The sequence below is a fragment of the Saccopteryx leptura genome, chromosome 6, assembly GCF_036850995.1.
Source record: "Saccopteryx leptura isolate mSacLep1 chromosome 6, mSacLep1_pri_phased_curated, whole genome shotgun sequence".
In the NCBI taxonomy this organism is placed as follows: domain Eukaryota; kingdom Metazoa; phylum Chordata; class Mammalia; order Chiroptera; family Emballonuridae; genus Saccopteryx; species Saccopteryx leptura.
The window spans coordinates 193,458,189-193,481,166 of record NC_089508.1 but is presented as its reverse complement, the minus strand read 5'-3'; the positions used below and the strand labels follow the sequence as shown (position 1 = coordinate 193,481,166).

Here is a 22,978-nt window from a genome sequence, read left to right as displayed (position 1 = left end):
TGGGCGGTTTTTATAAAAAGTTTGACGACCCCTGCCGGGCGGGTGGTCCTTGTCTTCTGTGGACTCCGTAGCTGTTGTCGCCCACCAAGCAGTGTTGTCTCTGCTTTGTATTTGGGAAGCTAACTGTAAACCGTCCTTCCTGACCTCCCACTCGTCCCCCCACGTGCTGAGCTGTGGGAGGTGGGATTTAAAGTAGAAGAGCTGACTCTTCCTTGGCTGTGCTGGGCCGCTATTCTGGGATCACAGAGGGAATGGAGGTGCCCGGGTGTGGGGGGCACAGTTGGAGACACCCTTGGAAAACGTAGCTGTGCCTAAGCCCGAGTGGGGCCCCCCTCTCCCTGGTTAAGTCATAAAAGGCATATCTTCTGAGAACAGGGCCTTTTTTTGCCCCACTCTGTGGAAAGGAATAAATACCCCCACGGCGGAAGCGCTGTGCCCTGAGGCTGCCCCAACCCCTGTATTTGGGGGTGGAGGGGGGTCCCCACACTTAGCATAATAAGGCCGACCTGTCTAATTTTAGAATAAACATGTTATCTTGATAAAAATTTCTCTTCGTATGTGCCTGAGCTCATTTTACAACTTGACCTCCTCTAAAAAGAAGAAACGTATTATAGATGATCACAGAGATACACGAAGTCTGAAATAGAACAGACGTCAGCTCGCAGCTGGCGGCTAGAAAAACATCTCCCGCGGGATGGAGGGGCCTTCCTGCCTCCGCCGCCCCTTGAAGTCAGACACTGTCCTGGATCTCACACTTAGCGTTCCTATTTTGGTTTATTCTTTATATTTTAAGATGGTTTTTAATGAAAAGAGAGATTTTTACTATACCAACTATACCTTAACAAGGTTGGAAATTGCTTTAAAATAAACAGAAAATAACGAGGCGGGGTCGTCCCACGCGTGTCCCCAGCACTGGCGTTGGGAGCCCCGCCCGCGTGTTTGAGAAGACGGCTTTGCTCTAGACCCTGTGGCTGTTGCCCTGCATGAATTCTTGGGCACTAAACTTGTCCTTTAAGTAAAGATGAATGGGCCTGTTATAAGGGTAATGATAGCCATCGGTATTGTCGTTACCGCCGAGGATGGACTGTGCGCCCGCACTCCGCGGGAGCTCTGCGGGCCTTAGCTCGTTTATTTCCCGCGGCAGCCGGGCGTTCCAGTTTGGCTCCAGTGGTGACTGTGCCCTCGCCTTCGTGAGCTCAGTCAGCCGCCCGTCCAAGGTGAGTGAGTGGCACAGCTGACTGACCGCAGACTCTGTCCGGCACGCCGAGCCATCCTGGCACCTGGGTGGAGCTTATTAGTGGGCACGCGGCATCCTGGGTCCTGCACCGCCCGCCCCGCTGTGGGACAGCGTGCGGTGGCCGCCGTGGTTTTTCTTCCGGGCAGGAATGTTGGCTCTGGCGTCCTGGAAATTGATGCCACCGGCCTGGCAGAGCAGGCGAGGCTTGGCTGTCAGTGCCCACCCCACCCCACCCGCCCCGGCACCTCCTGGACTGCTGCTGCTGCTGCTGGAAGGACCGGCTCGTTCGTGTCTTGTGGATCATGTTGTGGGTTTATGACAGAGCGAGGAATTCGGGGACCCAGGCACGCGTATAAAGCGCACAGGACTCCTTCAGAAATGGGGCCGGGAGGAGCGTCCGTGTCTGTGAAGGGCAGGGGGGAGGGCCTGGCTGCGCCCGGGCAGTGCACTGTCCTTTGTCCCTCCGCGTACCGCACGCCCGCTGCCCGTCTCTCAGCTGCCATCCGCGCCCTGCTCTCCTCGACCCTGGGAAGCTAACTCCCGTGGAATCGCAGGCGACACGGCTGCGCTGCAGCCCGTCGGCACGTTAGATGGAGAGCGGCGATCTCGCTGAGCGCGTGCCCTTCTGCGGCCCCCACCCCAGAGGAGACAGGCGTCGGGGCGCTCCCCGCGGTGTGCAGCGGCATGGCGAGTCGCGGGAGCGGGGGGCGCACCCCGCTGTATTCTCCCTGGAGTCGAGTGGTAAACATCTGTGCCATTGACTGATCAGACTCAGAGTGAGATCCGTGAGGGCAGTAAATCTCACTTTCGCGCTCATAAACGTGTTCCCGGGGAGGTAACGACCCAGGATCGGATGCGCGCGCAGGCCTCGCGAGCGTGCTGAGAAGCAGAATTCACCGGCTTGGGCTTGAAAACGCGCGGACTGTTCTACGAGCTCCACCCTCCTGCTCCGGAAACCGCTCACGTGGGGCCCGCAGTGCTGAGCCGCCCTCTTTCTTCTTTGCGTCTCTGATTTGCTGTAGAGGAAACAGTCCCGCATCTTGTGAGGGGTCCGAGAGGAAGGACAAAGCAATTACAGGGATAGAAAGTAGATCCATAAAACAAGAGGAGGACGGACTCGAGCAGGCTAGCCAAGGACTAATGAGGTCTTTGAGTGGGAGCGAAGGGGACGCCCCAGTTTCTGCCCACGCCCACCCACGATGTCTGGATCTAACGACTGGGGCTTCAGCACGGGCGGAGAGGTGGCTTTGGCCGGGAAAAAGAATGTCTTTAATCCAGGAGGTCACAGGACGTAGAAGTGGGTCTCAGAGCTCGGCATTGAGGCCACGTTCTCGTTCCTGTTGGTGTCCTTGGATGGCAACAGAGGTCCTGAGAGACAGAGGCTGTTCCCGTGCGCCTCCAGGCCAGCAGGGTGCCGGCTCCATTCATCCTCGACTCCTCCTGACCCCAGCACCCAGCTGGGACCGCCGCTGCTGGCCGTCTCCCCGTGACCCTGTGCCCAAGCGCCTCCGGATCGCCGGGGAGCACTGCGGCCGTTTCCGCCTGCTTCCTTTGGACTGCTCGTGACGCTGAGCGCTGTTCCAATGTGCGCTCCTTCTTATTTTTAATTTTTAATGAATTTTGTGTGTGTTACATTCAGTTCTGCCAGTTTGCCTTTCATTTCTCTCAGTTTTGACATAAACTAAAGTTATCAGTGTTGGGTAGGCAAGCTTATTAATCTCTTCCTTTGCTTTTTATGACCGAGCTCTGTACCCAGGAAAGCATATTTACATGCAGCACTTAGACGCATACTCACCTAAATTTTATTTTGTTTTATGTTTCATTCGTACAGTTAAATTTCTTTAAGCATATATTCACGCACACTATAATTTTAAACATGCATAAATGTGACCATACACATCTTTTAAAAAGATTCATCTCTTCCCTTTTATCCTTTTTGCTTTCTTCCCCTCTTCTTTGTTTATAATAGCCCAGCGTGTGTCTTCTCTTACTTGAACAGTCTCGTAGCCCCAGGTAGACATGTGCACACGCACACACACACGCACGCACACACACACGCACACACACGCACACATACCCCGGTGATTCTTCCTGCCATGGTTTTTCCTAATTGGATCAGATTTTACATTATTTTCTATCTCTTGCTTTTCACACTCAACCCTACCGACAGAAAAAGTCACTGGACTCAACTTGCAGAGGTCCACTTCATTTTTTAAAAATGGTTGTGTTATATCTTACGACGTATGGATCATAATTTATGAAGTCTTTTTCCATAATTACCTTTCCACTGGAAAATTTCATTGGAATTTTATGTTGTCGTTGTGGCATGAGGTAAGGATCTAAAGTTTGTTTTCTCTGAATGGGTAGCCAAGGGTGTTTTGTTGAATTATCTATTTCGGTCCTATTGGTTTGTAGTTCTTCCATACTTCATTATATATATGTATGTGTGTGTGTATGTATATGTATATATGTGTATAAATGTATATATGTGTATATGTGTATATGTATATATGTGTATATATGTATATATGTGTATATATGTGTATATGTATATATGTGTGTATATATACATATAGATGTATATGTGTGTATATGTATATGTGTATGTATATGTATGTGTGTATATTGATATGTGCGTATATATACATATAGATGTATATGTGTATGTATGTGTATATATATGTATATGTGTATATATGTGTATATGTATATATGTGTATATAAATATATGTGTGTATATATACATATAGATGTATATGTATATATGTGTATGTATATGTATGTGTGTATATATAGAGATGTATATGTGTGTATATATGTATAAATACACATGTATGTATATGTATGTGTGTATATATATGTATCTGCATACCATGATCTATCTTGAAGCTCTCTGTTCTGTACAGATGTCAACATTAGTTGTGTTTGTTGAATTTCATCTGAAAACACTTTTTATTTGGGAATAATTTTAGCGTTATCAGAGTCGTAAGCGAGTTCTGGCCCTCCTTTCACTCAGCTTCCCCTGACGTTAAGGTCTTACCCGACCAGGACATCTCGCGAAACTTAGAAATCAGCATTGCTACGGCCTATTTACTACACGGGAGACTTTGGTTTTTTTTTCAATTTTTTTTGTGATAATGGCTTTTTTCTGTTCCAGCATCTGGTCCACCCCACCCCCACCCCACCCCGTGCAGTCAGTTGTCACTGCCTGGTCTCCTCCCACCAGGAACACTCTCTCCACCTGCCCTTGCCTCTCCTGACCTCGCGCCCTTGAGCACCACCCAGCGGTTCCGTGGAGGCCCGCCGTTAGGGCTTGTCTCAGGTCGTCTCACCGTGAGGCCGAGGTTACAGACTCGGGGCACGCATCCCAGACAGACGAACTCATCCCATCCCATCAGGGACCCACGACGTCAGCGTCCCTGATGACCGGTGAGGCGAGCCCTGCTCGCTCGGTCAGGGTGGTGCCCGCCAGCTGTGTCCCTGTGCAGCTCCTGTGTGTCCTCTGTTCTGAGAAGCGGGTCACTGAGCCCAGCGCGTGCGGGGGGGGGGGGGGGGGGGGGCAGGAAGTAATCTTCAGGGAGGGAGAGAACCTGTGCGCAAGTTCAACCCCCACCGTCAACGCAGACGGGTTTCCGGGAGATGTCTGAGGTTATACAGATGTCGTCTTTCTCCCTCACGTTTTGCTCGCTAATATCAGCACCCCTCAAATGGTGATTTTTTTTTATTTTTATTTTGTGTGTGTGTGTGTGTTTTATTGCTTTTTTCTGAATTGAGAAGCAGGAAGGCAGACAGACACACTCCCGCATGCGCCCTACCAGGATCCACCCGGCATGCCCACCAGGGGGTGATGCTCTGACTATCTGGGGCGTTGCTCCATTGCAACTAGAGCCATTCTAGCGCCTGAGGCAGAGGCCAAGGAGCCATCCTCAGCACCCGGGCCAAGTTTGCTGCAGTGGAGCCTGGGCTGCGGGAGGGGAAGAGAGAGACAGAGAGGAAGGAGAGGGGGAGGGGGGGAGAAGCAGATGGGCGCCTCTCCTGTGTGCCCTGGCCGGGAATCGAACCTGGGTCTCCCGCATGCCAGGCTGATGCTCTACTGCTGAGCCAACTGGCCAGGGCTAAATGGTGATTTTTTTAATTTTCCTCATTTCTTCTACATTTATTAATTTGAATTCTCCTGTAAGGAACATTAATCTTTTCTCCCGCAATCATCTATTATTCAGTAATTATTTATAGTAATATGGATTTAATGTCATTTGATAACTACGAGGATAAGTCCCTCATTTTTTTTCTCCTTTTTAAAAACAGTTGGGGGGGGGTTATTACCTTTCTTTTTAATTCTTCTTACGGAGACGGGGGGGGGGGGGGGGCGCTTACTCTAAACCTGGCGGATAGCGGCCCACCAGCTGTCACCATCCGTGCCCGAGTGCGTGTTCTTCCGAAGGACGACGTTAGAAACTATCAGGTCTGGTGTCTACTTTAAAACGCCCTTTACCAAGGTCCTCTGACAGGAGTGCTTGGGTCCCGGTTTTTTTCTGGCTCATTCTTCACCTGTCTTTCTTCTCCAGGGGCAGTTTTTTTGGTCTCTTGTCTCTGTGACATGAAACAAAAATATCTTTCCCCAAACCGTCTAACTAAGTTAGAGGCCTTCACGCGTACGGCGTGAAACCGGATGTCTCTTGGCACCTGGCCCCCCAGCCTCTCTTGGTTGAGGAAGGCTTTCAGTCTGGTCAGCGTCCGGCTTTCTGTTTTGGGGAAACGGTATCAGCGAGCTTCCAGCCTGCGTGTCCAATCCGTAAGGGAGCGTGGCCATTCTGTTTACTTCCTTCTTTAAGCCTCTCTTTCTGTGAACTATTAGCCAACCTGGTACCTGAACACAAGGACGTATCTGGCCCTTGATTCCTGTCATTCGGGGATGAAAACTGCTTGCTGTATTGATGTGCTTCCCGCTCTACGAGCCATCTTTTCTTTCTTTTCAAGCAAAGTACTGTTGACTCTGAGATCACACGCCACATGACTCATAAAGTACCGCTCTGTTCAGGGCTTTTCATCTGTGCCCCGCCTGGACGGGCACGCCTTATCCCTGCCTCAAAGGGAAAAGCCCTTTGTACCTCCGAGGTCCCTATCGACCCGCAGCGGCGTGTCAGAAGCCCAGGTGTGCCAGCAGACGGTCCCTGTCGCCGTTCTTGGCTCTGACACAGCTGACCCCCTTAAACTTTCTTTTCTTATCGACCCCTTTGTTCCTCCCACCCTGAGTGTCATGTTCCAAACTCACATATTTGCACAATGAAACATCGTTTTTAAGCAAACCCCCTTTATTTTACTACAGGCAGTCCCCGAGGTAGGATGGTTTGACTTAACGACTTTGCGACGTTACCAGGGCGTGCCAGTGATTTACGCCCCCGGTAGAAACCATACTCGAGTTTTGATCTTTTCCTGGGCTGTCGCCAGGTGATGCTGGACAGACTCAGCGACCCACTGCCCCCTGGGGGCAGCCCTGTGGCCATGTGGGTCAGCAGCCCACACTCGCAGGGGTCAGCAAACTTTTTATAAAAACCGCCCACTAGTGGGCGTTCCAGCTTTCATGGTGGGCCAATCGCGGCGCTGTTTGGTTGCACGGTAGGGACCAGGTTGACCAGCACTGCAAAAGTGGGCGGTTTTTATAAAAAGTTTGACGACCCCTGCAGGGTGGTGGTGGTGGTAGATGCATTCTCAACATAAGGTGTTTTCACCTTAGAGCGGGGTTGGTTGGGATGGAGCCCCATCGTCCGTCGAGGTACATTCCCTAAAACACCCCAAAGCCCAGGTAAACAAGCTGCAGGAGCTGCCAGCTGTGAGCAGAGGGAGACACAGAGGCAGGTGCAGAAATAAGACCCGTTAGTATGTCAGTTAGGAGGCCTTACGGTGTGATTAGCTATTTCATATTACAGGGTGGTTTTTTTTTCTTCTTCTTTTTTAATAGCTGAAAGTAATCTTTTATCACCACAACCTTTTTTTCCCTTTGTGGTGGCTTTAATGAAAACTTTTCTAATATGTCTCTACTCTTTGGAGCACAGTGCATGTAATTTATTCGCCGTGCTGTATCACTCCGAGGTTATAATTAAAAGCCTGAATTCCTAGTCCGTGACCCTGAGAGTCCACTGAATTGTCTAAACCCTTTTATTTAAAATTTCCAACGCACTGACTGACCTCAGCTATGCATTTTGAGTTCTTACGATGGCTCCATTCATATCGTGTATTTCCATTGTCGATTGTCAGGGCGCGGCCAGGACCGCAGTCTCATTTGCCTGGCGCTGATGGTGCAGCTTGACCAGGCAGGAGGGGGGGACCTGGGAGCCATAACTGCAGGACTTCCTGTGAGGGGCGGACTCCGGAGCGAGGCCTGGAAGCTTCCAGAAGACGTGGCTGCTCCCAGCTCGCCTCTGTGCCTGTCTCCCCGGCTGCTCTCCCCTCCTTGGCTGCCGGTGACTTCCGGGAACGTGCCCACGTGTCCCGGATCGGGACCTCTGCGGGTGGCGCTCCCCGTCTGTGACCCCCAGGAATGCACACACGCATCCCGGCTCGGGGCCTCCGCGCCTGGCGCTCCCGGTCTGTGACCTCGGGAAACACGCCCACGTGTCCCAGCTCGGGGTCTCCACACCTGGCGCTCCCGGTCTGTGACCTCGGGGAACACGCCTATGTGTCCGGCTCGGGGCCTCTGCACGTGGCGCTCCCCGTCTGTGACCCCCCGGGAATGCGCCCATGCGTCCCGGCTCGGGGCCTCTGCGCCTGGTGCTCCCCGTCTGTGACCCCCAGGAATGCGCCCACTTATCCCAGCTCGGGGCCTCCGCACCTGGCGCTCCCGGTCTGTGACCCTGTGACCCCGGGAATGCGCCCACGTGTCCCGGCTCGGGGCCTCCGCGCCTGGCGCTCCCTGTCTGCACTCTGGGACTCCGATTTTCTGCAGCTCACCCTGTGTCTTGACTCAGTTCTCAGCCCCAACCTTCGCCTGCAAGACGCTGCAGCCGCGGCCTTCCACCGCCCACCCCTACCCCACCCCACCCCCGGGCACTCCGGGAGAAGGAAACAGCCTGTTGTTTCATTTCCAAATTGCCCTGTCCTCCTCGGATGAGTTGCGGGTGTTCCTTTGACTTTTGGGTTGTTGTTGTTTTTTTCTGTCCTGAGTCTATTTTTTCCCCTCCCCTTTTCCTACAACTTTTTATTTCAAAATAATTACATATTCACAGAAATCTGCAAAAATCATTCCAAGAAGTTCCATGCACCGTTCACCCGGCGGTAACGTTACGTGAGGACGCTACACTATCAGAGCAGGAGAGCCGGGCGTTGGTGCCCTGCCCGCGGTCTGTCCTGAGAGCTGTGCCCATTCGTGTACCCCCCCCCTGCTGACCAGATGTCAGAAGTGTCCCCCCCTCAGAGACCTCCCTCCTGCCGCCCTTTATAGCCACGCCCACCTTCCTCGCCACCACGTCCCTGCCTGCGGCCACCCACCTATTTTCTGTCTCTCTAACTTCCTCAATTTCAACAGTGTGACCTCAGAGGAGTCCTACAGCATGTGACCTTTGACACTGGCTTGTTTCACTCGGGCAAGTCAAGTCGTGCCTGCCGGTCGCCCCTTCTCACTGCCTGCGTCGTGTTCCACCGGCGGCGACAGCAAGGCCCGTGTGACTCCTCGTCTGCGGAGGGCAGTGGGCGCTTCCTCACCCTGATTCCCACACTCCTTCCTTCCGCACGCCCGGGTCCCTGCGTGTGTCCTTCCCGGGCACTGCGGGGCGGTCACGGCTGGTGTGTACGTTTCCTGTCCCAGACCCGCCACCAGCCACCTCCCAAGGGCACCGGTTCCTCTTTGTGGAATTGCCTTGAGAGACCACAACCTGGGAGAAGGGGTGGTGCCGGCACGTTCAGCCGTTGCCGCGACTGCTGAACTCACCCCCAGCCCCGAGAATGTGGCAGCCCATAAACCCGCAGGGAGTCTCTGATCTGTCTGAAAATTCCGCTTCAGGAAGGGCTCGGCACTTGTTTGTCAGGTGAGGGAGTGAATGGGTGCAACACAGCTGGTGCAAAAGATACAACACAGCCCTTCCAGGAAGGAAGTGCTGTCAAACCCCCCGCAGCCTGTCCAAGGACAGAACTCCGCCCATCCAGGCGGGTTTGGTTACATCCCGTCTCCTCCCTCCCGGGGGCGTCCCTGCGGGCAGCGTGGCGTCCGTCCGTGCGGCAGCGTGGCGTCCATCCGTGCAGGCAGTGTGGCGTCCATCCATGCGGGCAGCGTGACGTCCCGTGCGCGCAGCGTGGCGTCGTGCGGGCAGCGTGGCGTCCCTGTGGGTAGCGTGGTATCCCTGCGGGCAGCGTGGCGTCCCGTGCGGGCAGCGTGGCGTCCATCCATGCGGGCAGCGTGGCGTCCTGTGCGGGCAGCGTGGCGTCCATCCATGCTGGCAGCGTAGCGTCCGTGTGGGCAGCGTGACGCCCCTGCGTGGCACCCATGCAGGCCACGTGGCGTCATGCGGGCAGCGTGGCGTCCGTGCGGGCAGCGTGGAGTCCTGTGCGGGCAGCGTGGAGTCTTGTACGGGCAGCGTGGCGCCCCTGCGGGCAGCGTGGAGTCCGTGCAGCCGGCCTGGCCTCTCACTTCCACTTCCTCCCACTTCCTTTCTGGGTCGAGTGGGGACTTTGTGTTTTTCGGCTCAGTGTGAACTCCCGAGAATCTCTGCCGCCTCTCAATCTCTGCACGTTACCTGGCCCCGCCGGGCAAGGTCCCAAAGAGAAGGAAGAGAAAGACGACAGGTGGTTCGGGGTGAAAACCTTCTCCCTCGGTCTCAGCTCCCACACAAACGGGTGAATGCCAGCGTTCCAGCCGAGGACGTTCTGAGTCCACGTCGCCGTGAACGGGACTGTCGGTGTTGACTGTCGTAAACCCTGTGGAGTGTTTCCAGGGCCAGGCCCTGTGCGCAGCCTATGTCCTCGTTACAGCTTAGTTTCCTAAATACACACAACAGCTCTCTGAGCTCGGCGGGGACGTCTCGTTTCAGAGATGAAGACAGCAGAGCCCGGAGAGCTAACATTTTTGAGGAGTTTTCTGTTGTTGCTGGAACGATGCCCTGGCGGACGACCACAGACATGTGCTGTCTTACAGTTCTGGAGGTCAGCAGTCTGCGGTGGTCTCGCTGAGCTGGAAACAGGGCGACCGAGGGCTGTGCTCCTGCCTAGGGTCTGGCATGGCCTTTCCTGGTCTTGCCAGCCTCTGGGGTCACCTGCTTTCCTTGGCCGGTGGCCCCTTCTTCCGCCTTCAAAGCCAGCAGCGGAGTCTCTTTAAATCTCTCTCTGGCTCTGACTCCTTTGGCTCTCAAGAAACTTGTGATTACTTGGACCCACCCAGATAACCTGAGACCATCTCCCACCTCCAGAGGCTCAGCTTAATCACACCTGCAAAGTCCCCAATACTGTGTCAGGTAGCATATTTATAGGTTCTGGCCAGGCTTAGGATGTGGCCATCTTTGGGGGAGGGGCATTCTCCTGCCGACTTGAAGGAGAAGGAGGTTCACACACCAAACACGTGGCTGAGAGCTGGGCCGCAGAGACCTGGGGTGTGCAGTCGGCTTGCCCTTCCGCCTGGAAGGAGTGGCTTCTCCTAGTGTGTCTCTCCCCTCCCCTCCCCTCCCCTCCCCCTCTCCCCCTCTCCCCCTCCCCTCCCCACCCCTCCTCTCCCCTCCCCACCTCTCCTCTCCCCTCCTCTCCTCTCCTCCTCTCCTCCCCTCCCCTCCCCTCCCATCCTCTCCTTCTCCTCCCCTCCCCTCCCCTCCCCTCCTCTCCTTCTCCTCCCCTCCCCTCCCCTCCCCTCCCCTCCCCTCCCCTCCCCTCTCCTCCCCTCCCCTCCCCTCCTCTCCTCCTCTCTTCTTCTCCTCTCCCCTCCTCTCCTTCTCCTCCCCTCCCCTCCCCTCCCCTCCCCTCTCCTCCTTTCCTTCTCTCCTCTCCTCTCCTCCCCTCCCCTTCCCTCCCCTCCCCTCCCCTCCCCTCTCCCTCTCTCCTCTTCTCCCCTCTCCCTCTCTCCTCTTCCCTCCCTTCCCCTCCCCTCCCCTCCCCTCCTCTCCTCCTCTCTTCTTCTCCTCTCCCCTTCTCTCCTCCCCTCCTCTCACCTCCCCTCCCCATCCCCTCTCCTCCTCTCCTCTCCTCCTCTCTTCTTCATCCTCCCCCCCTTCCCCTCCCCCTTCCGCTTGGATAGCTCTGGCCGAGGTCCGGCTGTGGTCTGTTATTCTGTTCAGCACCCGTTGCAGGGCCAGGGTGCTAGTTCAGGACTGCTGGGGGCAAACCCAGGATGTCTGTGGAGAAATGGGGCTGAGGCCCCGGGAGCCAACGCCTGCTGCCCGAGGAGTAGCCCCCGGCTCTCTGCGAAGACGGATGGGGCAATTAGCTGTGTTACTGCGTCCGGCTTGTCACGGAAATGAACTGCAGGGTTCCTCCCGGTGGCAGGAAGGAGGGACGGCTGGGGAGGCGGCTGTTACCCTCTCTTCTATTTTTATACACTTTCGTCCCCCTGCTTCCAGGTGGGGCGTCGGGGCATGAAGAGCGATGTCCCCTAAGTACGCATGCTGCCTGCCTCTCACTGGTCTGTGGTCGTGGTTAATAATGTCTTCAATATACTTAGGCTTTTCCCGAATGGTCCTCTTTAAATTATTTATGGCTATATTTGGGGCAGGTCACCGCTCACCCAGGTGAATGGGAAGCTGGCTGTGTATTTTCTCATTTTAGACACATCCTCATGTTCCAGACACAGAGGATTATACGGATTTTCCCCGGGAAAGTCCAAAGTTCATAGTTCTTAAGAAAAAAATATGATTTCCTATCTCCAGAGGAAAGAGTATCGTTGCTAATCCTCCCAGGCAACCCGGGTCTCCTGCGTCTGCCTCCCGAGAGCAGGCGCTATGGTGCTGAGTCTGGGGCGAAGGGGACTTCTGCAGCAGTGGCCGAGAAGCCTGCTTCTGGGGTCCTCCCGGGAGGGGGACGGGGACCCCTGACCTCCAGCGCGTAGACCTTGCAGGCACAAGGGCGCCCCAAGGGTGTGGACCGGTTGTCCTCCCGGTGAGGTCACTCACGGCGTCCACCGGACCCGAATGGCCGTAGCCCCGCCCCCTCACGGCGTCGCCAGTTCCGCGGTCATCGCTGTGAGCCAGGCGCTGGCATAGCCACTGAAGGACCAGACGGGTCCCAGAAAAGTGGGAGAGGGTGGAGCAGGGAGAAGAAAAGAGAGAGACATGGACCCAGAGGAAGACGGAGCCAGACAGGAAGACGGGGGAGAAACCTGGGTACAGGGAGAGGCAGAGACACAGAGACAGACGTAGACAGAGAGAGAAAGACAGACGGACAGTCAGCGATAGAGGGGGAGGCCCAGGGCACCGTGTGGGCACGCGCCGTGGCTCAGGTTTGCCTCGAGCCCGGTTCTGGCATCTTGTCCAGCCGGGTCTGGGGAGAAGGAAGGGGGCAGAGTGGGGGTGAGGGGCCATGAGGAGACACTCGCTTCGGGGTGGGGCCAGGTGCTAGGTCAGATTCCCGATTCTCCCGCTTCCTTTGGGAACGTGTCACTTCACCTCTCGTGGCCTCAGTGTCCTGTCTGTGAGGTGGGCACAGCGGCAGCGGCTGGCCATTGCAGAGACCTGGCGGGTGCCGGGGACCGTGTTCGCCGGGTCTGTGTGCTGGGTCCTCGGTTCCTCGTGGCAGCACCGGGAAACAGGAGCCTGCGTTAGCCCCATCGGCAGACCGGGGGCCTGCGGGGCGAGCTCAGTGCTCACAGCCGGCAGCGGCAGGGGAGGGACCCCCAGGCCGTCTCTCCATCCTGTCCTTGGTCGTAGCCACAGCTCGTTGTGAGGAGCACGGGCAGTAATGCGTGCAGAGCACTCAGCCCCGTGCCAGGTGCCTAGAAAGTGCTAGAAAAGTACTGTCGCTGTGCGAGGAGGACAGAGCAGAAGCTTTGCAGGGAGGAGAGAGGAGAGGGGACTTCCTGCACTACTGGGGAGCGGCGGGAGGTCAGTCCTCGGGGAGACACGTCCGTCCGTCAGGAGTGTGCTCCCTGCTGCTGAAGCGGAAGGCGGAGAAACCTGTCGGACTCGGGAAGTCACACCGGCGCTGGGCTCCCTGCCGTGGCGACCGGTGCGGCGAGGGCGCTGGTCAGCACCTCCGGAGTGACTCCGGGCACGGGTGTCTGTGACGTCTGCCTGCTGGCCCCTGGCCCGGCCCGCGGGGGGTAGTGGGGGGCGCCTCTTCCCGGCACACGCGCGCGTCCACAGTTAACCAGGGCCGCGCCGACCCTCGCTGGGGGCCGGGATCCGAGCGCCCCCCAGCCTGTTGGTGAATCAGCTCCTCTGCACGGAGCGTTCCCGGTTTCCCCGCATCCGTGCCGGAGCGCCGCGCGGCCACGCCAGCTGGCGGTCGACCCCCAGAGCAGGGGGCCGGCAGACGGCCGTCCACACACAGGCGCCGAGCCTGCAGCCGTCGTTTCTGGAAGGAAGGACAGTTCAGAGAGAGCTGGGTGTTCTTCCAGGTTTCCCTCCACCCTCCCCGTCCACGCACGGAGCTCCGGCCCTGCGCGGGGAGCCCGCAGGCTCTGACACCTGGGGCCGGGGACGGCCACGCCAGGCAGTGCTCCCGGCTCCACGGGCACAGCTGCGCCCCTCCGTCTTCAAAGCCTGTGCCGGAGCGGAGGACCTCTTTGTCACAGTGACGTCCCTTTGAAGAGGAACTGGGGCTGCGGCCGGCTGGGAAGGTGACGGCCTCATGAAAGCCACCTCGGCCACTCTCTACTCTCGGAGACCAGCTCTCGCTTTCATGACAGTCCCTCCCGCGCCCCGATCCGGCGGACGACACCACGCGGGGCCGGGTCAGGGGCTCCGCTCCGCGCCGGCTGCAGCCGGGAGGACAGACTCCGAGTGCCGAGTGCCGGACTCGGGAGAGGGTGGACGTGGGAGGGGCCGGCGGGGCTTGAAGCCTGAAGGGCCGGCCTCAGGCTCTCCGGACGGACGCGGCCCACCACGTGGGAATGGCCGCGTCCAGGCCCGCCCGCCTCCCTGCCTGGGCGGTGACTGACCGGTCACAGGGGCCACTTGCTGGTGCCCCTGCACCGGGAGCTTCGCAGCGGCCCCGGTCCGGCTGCCTTGTCAGTTTGGGGAAAACTATTACTCGGCCGTGGCAACGCTTGCGTAAATATTGGCTGAATTGTATACATGTATTTTATTATCTACAAGTGGAGGTACGGCACATTCGTCCACTGCTTCCAGAGGCCCCCAGGGATGGAGGACTCCCAGACCGCCCACCCCCAGAGGCTTTCACGGTGATGTCTGTCATCTTTTCTAATGGTTTCTAGTTTGAGTGGATTTTACATTCTGAGTAGGTTTCACTCTTGAAGGACAGAAAGCCCTGAACATATATATCCTAATATACATTTTTTTAAAGTCTAGTATCCTTTTCTTTCTTTTTTGTATTTTTCTGAAGTTGGAAACGGGGAGGCAGTCAGACAGACTCCCGCATGCGCCCGACCGGGATCCACCCGGCACGCCCACCAGGGAGCGATGCTCTGCCCATCTGGGGCGTCGCTCTGCTGCGACCAGAGCCACTCTAGCGCCTGGGGCAGAGGCCATGGAGCCATCCTCAGCGCCCAGGCCAACTTTTGCTCCAATGGAGCCTTGGCTGCCGGAGGGGAAGAGAGAGACAGAGAGGAAGGAGGGGGGGGGGTGGAGAAGCAGATGGGCACTTCTCCTGTGTGCCCTGGCCGGGAATCGAACCCGGGACTCCTGCACGCCAGGCCGATGCTCTACTTTTTTAATGATTTCTAGTTTGAGTGTATTTTACATTCTGAATAAGTTCCATCCTTGAAGGACAAAAAGCCCTAAACACACACATATATATTCTACACATCTTTTAAAGTCTAGTGTCCTTTTCTTAAAAAAAAAAAAAAAATCATTTATTTTTAGCAGAAAAAAAGTGTGGCTTGTTTCATTTTTATGCCCAAACTTGAGCTGCGGTTCCGCCCGGGCACGTGGCTCTCTCGCGTGGACCTCAGCGCAGGTTTGGCTCGGCCATTTATCCATGCCGGGTTCTGGAACGTCCGCTGACAGAGCAGAAAGCCCCTGGATAAGTGTAAAGTGACTCAAGTGCTTTTTGAAACGAGCTAGAAGATTTTAGAAACACTGCTATAAATAAATGTATCCTTCTGGGCAGAACCCCTGATGAAATAAATCCTTTCCGAGTTCCATCGGGTTACCCGTCACGTCTTCATCTCTCCGCCGTCCCCGTCAGGAGGCTCCTTCCCGGAGGGAGAGGGCGGGTTTCCCTTACGACACATCGCACATCGGCCAGCCGTGCGGAGAAGAGGCCGGGGCGGGGGGCAGGGGTCCAGCAGTCACGTCCTACGGAAGCGGGTTTTGCTGCTTGGGTGCCGGACGGGTGGGCCTCGTGCCCGGCCTCTTGGCTGAGTCACTGTACGCTGCCCCCCAAGCAGGGGCTCCGTGTTGGGTCACAGCGGCAGTCCAGCGCCTTGTGACTTGGATCTGACGGGTCGGGGACCTGGCAGCGTCTGTCTGTATGAAAACCCAGGTGCTAAACCTCCGGGAAGCATTTGATATTTAGCCCCCCACAAAGGCCACAGTTGACGCCATCTACCCCAAGTGAGAAGAAGCCAGATTCAGGGTCAGCAAACACAGAGTGTCGCCTGTGTGTCAGTCTTCTTCAGGGGTGACCTGATTTGCGTCCCCGTAAAGGTCCTTTTGGGGCAGTGCTGTAATGGGGTTGAGCGAAGGAGGGAGGGAGGGAGGGAGGGAGGGAGGGAAGCAGGGAGGGAGGGAAGGAAGGAGAGAGGGAGGGAAGGAAGGAGAGAGGGAGAGAAGGAAGGAGGGAGAGAGGGAGGGAGAGAGGGAGAGAAGGAAGGAGAGAGGGAGAGAAGGAAGGAGGGAGGGAGGGAGGGAGAGAGGGAGAGAAGGAAGGAGGGAGAGAAGGAAGGAGAGAGGGAGAGAAGGAAGGAGGGAGGGAGGGAGGGAGGGAGAGAGGGAGGGAAGGAAGGAGAGAGGGAGAGAAGGAAGGAGGGAGGGAGGGAGGGAGAGAGGGAGAGAAGGAAGGAGAGAGGGAGAGAAGGAAGGAGGGAGGGAGAGAAGGAAGGAGGGAGGGAGGGAGGGAGAGAGGGAGAGAAAGAAGGAGAGAGGGAGAGAAGGAAGGAGGGAGGGAGAGAAGGAAGGAGGGAGGGAGGGAGGGAGAGAGGGAGAGAAGGAAGGAGGGAGGGAGGGAGGGAGAGAGGGAGAGAAGGAAGGAGAGAGGGAGAGAAGGAAGGAGGGAGGGAGAGAAGGAAGGAGGGAGGGAGAGAGGGGGGAGAGGGAGAGAAGGAAGGAGGGAGGGAGGGAGAGAAGGAAGGAGGGAGGGAGGGAGAGAGGGGGGAGAGGGAGGGAAGGAAGGAGGGAGGGAGGGATGGAAGGAAGGAGGAAGGGAGAGAGGGAGGGAGAGGGGGGAGGGAAGGAAGGAGAGAGGGAGGGAAGCAGGGAGGGAGGGAAGGAAGGAGAAAGGGAGGGAAACAGGGAGGGAGAGAAGGAAGGAGGGAGGGATAGAGGAAAGGAAGGAGGAAGGGAGAGAGGGAGGGCAGGAGGCAGGGAGGGAGGGAGAGAGGGAAGAAGGGAGGGAGGGATGGAAGGAAGGAGGAAGGGAGAGAGGGAGGGAGGGAGAGAGGAAGCTAGCTCTGACCCCGCGGGCTCCCCCTAGACTGCCCTTGCCCATGCTGCACAGGATGCTGAGATGGTTTCATCCTGGGCCCTGGGATGCTCCTTCCTGTCAGCTGTGCTCCTCTGTGGCCCGGGAGGAGCTGTCCTCTCTGTAGAGGGGTTAGCATGCTCCACCTCAGCTCCGGGGGCTGGGCTTAGACGAGGAGAACTCTCTCTCTCCCTGGGCTCGGAGCTCCCTTCCGCTGTGACGCAGAGACAGACAGCGTGCATCCGTCCACAGCAGTCGCTTCTCTGCCGCCGTCGGCCATGCAGACGGGGATGCGGACCCTGCGCCCACTCCCGCAGAGGACCAGGCCTCAGTGTGGGGGGCGGCTGGATGCACAGAGCCTCAGGTGGAAGGTCAGACGCACGGGCAGGGGGTCCGCAGGAGGGAGGAGGGTGTTGCCTCCCAGGTCAGTTCCGGAAGCCACCCTCTTCATTCACTCACCACGGTTTACGGGTCCCGTACTGTGTGCCGGGCTCTGTGCTTAAATACGGGGGACAGGGGAGCCTCAGACAGAACGTGTACATCTGAATATATTTCCAACCCCAGTGACTGTGAGTTACCGTTTTAGAAATCCCACTCTATAACTGACCCCCCTTCTATCTGTCACGAAGAATTCACGGTTACGATGAAACAGAAAAGTTAGACCGAAGGAGAGTGTAGACAGATTTCATTCTACTTTTCCACGTAGTCGCCGTGAAGAAATGGACGACGCACACCGTGGGAAAAGTCCCCGCGTGGATGAAACTGAAATGTCACACCGGCCTGGACCACAGGGGGCTTGATAGGCCCCCTCCCGTCTCCAGTGTCCTCCCTCACTGGTCACCTCGGGTTTCCCTCCTACCGCAGGAGAGCCGCACGCCTCCCACTGGGCAGCCACAGCTCTCAAACGTGACCGCTGCCTTCCTCCCCGGAGCCGGCCCCACTGTGTGCAGGGCGGCGGCCTCACTGTGTGCAGGTAGGCAGCCCCACTGTGTGCAGGTAGGCGGCCTCACTGTGTGCAGGTAGGCGGCCTCACTGTGTGCAGGTAGGCGGCCTCATTGTGTGCAGGGGATTCCCACCCTCGGTCCCGTTCACCCCCTGCTTCCTGTCACCTGTGCCCAGCACGCCTGTGTCTGTCAGTGAACGCAGCTCAACTCAAGTCATCGGTGCCATTGGTTTGGAATGTAGAGAAACAGGTTTTCCTGTGAAGCCCGTCTCCCCGCACCCAGAGCACACACGTGTTTCCTGCCTGACTTAAGTAAACATGTCATTCTGGGACCTTAACATTTATTGAGTATCCCGAGACTCATTACAGCCAAAAACTCCTTGGAAGCAATTTGCGTTCCTGTCATTATACCAGGAAGGGGGAGTTCATCCACTTCCAAGCTGTCTGCCTTGGACTCGCTGTTCGGCGGTGAGGCTGGAGATCTGTATGGTCCTCGAAACAGAGCCTCGGAACCAACCCGCTTGTTCCAAAGTGGTTCAATTAAAAAATGGAGTGTGTTTTCCATGGCTTTTTATTGTTTAAGGGCTTAAAAGCGAACCTTCTGCCTTTTTCTGCACTGGTTTTTTTTTTTTCTTTTAAAGGTACTCGAATGTCCATTGAAACTAATCAAATGCTGCTTTAATACTTGCTATAGTGAAAGCACAGACCCGAATTATACTTTCATATTTTTTGGGCAAAGTCCTCGTTTGACTGAACCTTTTACTGAATTTCCATCGTAATGTATAAATCAATGGGCATATTACCATCCTGGTTTGTGTTAAAGGTGTCAAAGATCAAAATACTTCTTGAAAACCAAGGAAATCTCTTTTCCTGAAAGTCGAGAGTGGGCAGTGGGGCGTGGACGCTCACCACGGAAACCGAGGTGGGGGGTGGGGATGGGGAGTGGGGAGGGGATGCCCCTGAGCTCCCCCCTTGGGGCCCGCAGCCACTCTTAAGGGGATGTTATTAAACCGCTTCCTGTTCCTTCTCGGAATTTATAAACACACCAGATCCAGGCCCCGTGGGTCACGGGCAGCGTGCACCTGGGACGGGTCTGTGTCGTCCACTCTGAATCAAGCCTGGGGACTCAGATTGTCGCTGAGTACACAGTGAGCACAGTGACCTGGTTCCGTTTACACAGCAATCCGGGGGGACACGTCCCCTCATTTTTCCTTCCTGGTCTGGAGCAGGTACGGGGTGCACACTGGGCTATCTTCATCCGCCGCACATCCGGGTGGCTCTGGAATGACTGCCAGTGCCATATCTCTGAAAGCAGACGTTCTGTGTGGCGTGGGGGGGGGGGGGGAACCACACGGTCCCCTCAAGAGTGGCAGGAAGCTCAGAGTGCCCCTCCCAGCCAGGCATGCCCCCCCCACACACACACACAAATCCCTCCCCATCCCCATACGCCAAGTGCATAGTCACCCTTCCATCCATGCTTGTCTTCCATCAGTGCTGGTGGTCCGAGACCCCCGGGTAGCTCCTCTGAGATCTCCTCTTTCCTGAGACAGAATTCTTCTTTTGCTCATGGCTTCAAGAAGGCGTTGGGAGAATCAGGCGAGACACTGAACACATCTGGAGAGCTCCCCGCCTAGTTCATCCTGTCCTCCGGAAGTGGCAGCAGCTCCTTCGCTGACAGGACCACAGGTGGCTGTCCCCTGCGGGCCTCCCGGTGGCACTGACGGTCCTCAGTCACCCGGCGACCCCTCCCTCCCGAATCCTGCACCTGCTGCCAGAGCTGCAGTCCACTCTACCCGTCCTGGGCTTAAGTCCTTTCTTTCGTTCTTGTCTTCCTCGTGATGGTCTCATGGGATTAGAAGTCAGGACGATAAGATTTCATTTTGAAAAAATGAGAATTAAGGTGGGGAAGGCGAAGAAAATAACGTTACATCAAGCCACACAGACTTTTTTTTTTTTAATAAAGTTAAAATAAAGGAAAAATCTCTCTGGCTTTAGTGTGATAATTTTTTTTTTCCTGTAAAGTCGATGTAAGTTTTAAATTAGTACTTTGGAATTAAGTTATAATAAAGCCACGGAGTTCATATTACGGGGAAAGTATTAAACTTTGCTACCATAATTACTTTGCATGCCCTTGTGTTCATTTTGAAAGGGTTATTCTGATAACAAAAGTGGTACTTTTTTTTTATTATTGTGGAGAGGTTGGAAAAATGTTTTACAATACAGAAATCAAAAGCAAAAGCTTCTCTTTCTACCCAGAGCAAGCTAACCACGGTCAACATTTTATGTGTACACGTAGACTTTGAAACACAGATACACTATTATTTTTCTCTGCATACATTTTTTTTTTTTTTTTATGTTTGCCCTAAATGGCTGGTGTTACACATGCTGCTTTGAATCTATATCAGGACGTGTTTCGCTTCTAGTCTCAGAAAACCCAGCTTAAGCGAGTTTCGCCCTGATTGAAGAACCTTAGGAAGTCCAGAGGCAGGAAAGGTGCCGGGCGGGGCAATAAGGGTGCCGGGCGGGGCAGGAAAGGGTGCCAGGCGGGGCAGGAAGGGTGCCGGGCGGGGCAGTAAGGGTGCCAGGCGGGGCAGGAAAGGGTGCCGGGCGGTTCAGCGACCCGGTCAGGCTGTCGGGACCGAGGGCCCAGGCACTTCCATCCTCTCTGTGCTGCCCCCAGCGTCCTCAGCTCCGGGCTAAAGCCCCTCGTCCCCTCACGGCCGTACAGTTGCCACCGCGAGCATCGGGGACAACATGCTTCCGTGTCTAGTGGAGGGAGCAAAGGCCTGTTCCCAACCGTGGGAACGGCCGTCCTGGCCTTTGGTCTGCTGAGGACGACGACTCAGGTGCGGCCACCCCGGAACAAGGACAGCCACCAGGTACTTGCCATAGGCCGGCCGGCTTCCACCTCGTGTCCTCCGAGCACGGGCAGGGGGCCTTGGGTTGCCGTGATTGGCATATAGACAGACTGGCTGGGGCTGGTTCCCCACGCCACACGGCCGCTTTAACGGGGTGGCGGTGTGGGAAAGATGTGGGGAGCCAGCTCCGCCCTCAGCCCCTGGTGCTCCCGCTGAGTGAGGGTCTTATCAGCGTGCACAGGGGTCGTGGGAAAGGGTCACTTTCTCATCGGTGCATCCTTCCTCCGGCCTCCGTTGGCGCACCGCCTTCCCTCGGGGTCTCCGGCGGGACGGTGGCTCCCGGCAGCCTCCACCCCCCCCCCAGGTCAGCATCTTTCCTGGCTGCCATCCAGCAGAAGCCAGAGGGTCTCTCCCCAACTCTGGTCCTCCCAGGGGTCCAGGGGACCAGCACGGTCCCAGGCCCATCCCTCATTGTCCTGGACGCGGCCAGGGCACCTCTGCTGTCCCCGAAGGTGCTGGGAACGGGGCTGACACCCTCACGTCCATGGCTGCCTGAGGAAGGCGTGGGCCCCACACCCCAAGGTCAGGGTCTGGTGGGCAAGGAGGCTCAGCGGGTTGCGGGGACCCCCCCATCACACCCTTCAAAAGTTCAAAAGCCGTTCCCATCCTGAGCATGACAGTCACCATTGGAGTCTGAAGTTAAGAGGAACATGAGATATTTTCATCTTCACTTCAAAATCAGTTTGTTTGTTTTTTTTTAAATAGAAATGCTGTGTTCAGAAAGAGTTGGCCAGGGGGGACGGATAAGTTTCCTGGGGAAGTAATCCTTATTAATCTAACGTTTTCCAAAGTTTGGGAGTTTGGGGGTGGGGGGTATGCTTTTGGCAATAGATAAGTTTTCATCCTGAGTTTTGACTTAAACTAGTACAGACATTAAAAATTAAAAGAAAAAAAATGAGAATAAAGGTATAAATTATAATAAATGTTAAGTTGTAATATTTTTATTCTTTACACACTTTTTTTTTATTTTCAGTACCCTTGACACAATGCCATATACTATAGAGAATTCACGGGCATTTTTTTGGAGAATAGTTCTGAGAAATAATGGGCAGGTTTGAAATCACTACGGCAAAAATCAGATGTTAAAGAAAAACGACTGTTTTTAAATTGTGCTATTGTTAAATGTGTTACTCCGTGTGTAATAAATATTCATATTTAATTTTAGGTGCCAGTGTTGCATACATTACAGTAAGATGAGATAATTTCTATGGTTCTCTACAGAAATCTATAAAGGAGTCCTCCATATTATAGTAAAACTTTTTTTAAAAATATATGTATTTTTATGGGACTAAAAATGGAAAAGTTCCTCATAGAAATTCTTTTAAGTGAGAAATGAGGTGAGTCCCAGGACACCCTCAAACTGTCACCTGTCCTGTGGCGACCCCCAAGGACACAGCTCACACGGCTTCATTTTATATAACCTGCGAAAATCAGGGTTTTTTTGCAAAAAGCATTCCAGAAAGCAATGGGAAGAAAAGAGATGATCATTTACCAAAATTTGTTCATGAGGGATTTTTACATTTTTTTTAATGTGACTAGATCTTAGATCAGGGGTCCCCAAACTTTTTACACAGGGGGCCAGTTCACTGTCCCTCAGACCATTGGAGGGCCAGACTATAAAAAAACTATGAACAAATCCTTATGCACACTGCACATATCTTATTTTAAAATAAGAAAACAAAATGGGAACAAATACAATATTTAAAATAAAGAACAAGTAAATTTAAATCAACAAGCTGACCAGTATTTCAATGGGAACTATGCTCCTGTCACTGACCACCAATGAAAGAGGTGCCCCTTCCGGAAGTGCGGCGGGGGCCGGATAAATGGCCTCAGGGGGCCGCATGTGGCCCGCGGGCCGTAGTTTGGGGACCCCTGTCTTAGATTATTTTAGTGAACCCGGGAGGCTGTGAGTCTCTGGGACTGACGAAGGCACAAACCCAGCCCTTCACGGTGGAGGGACGGACACAGCTGGGGGGCGTGACAGTTCACCCCAGTGATCGGGATGGTTCTCCGGTTTTGGAATCAAGAGCCCGGAAGTCGATGACGTTTTGGTGTCCGGAATGTGCCTTGGCGGTCAGTCTAGAAACTGACGCAGCCCAAACGGGTCAGCTGGCTGTGAGAGGCCACGGCCGACCTCTCCCTACGGTCAGTCGGGCTGTGGATGCGTTT

The 22,978-nt window shown here is 55.3% G+C and overlaps 1 protein-coding gene across 1 annotated transcript in view; it reads left to right on the top strand.

Moving 5' to 3' along the window:
* SDK1 (sidekick cell adhesion molecule 1) overlaps positions 1 to 22,978 on the top strand; it is a 787,316-nt gene that overhangs the window by 458,635 nt on the left and 305,703 nt on the right. The window lies entirely within an intron of this gene.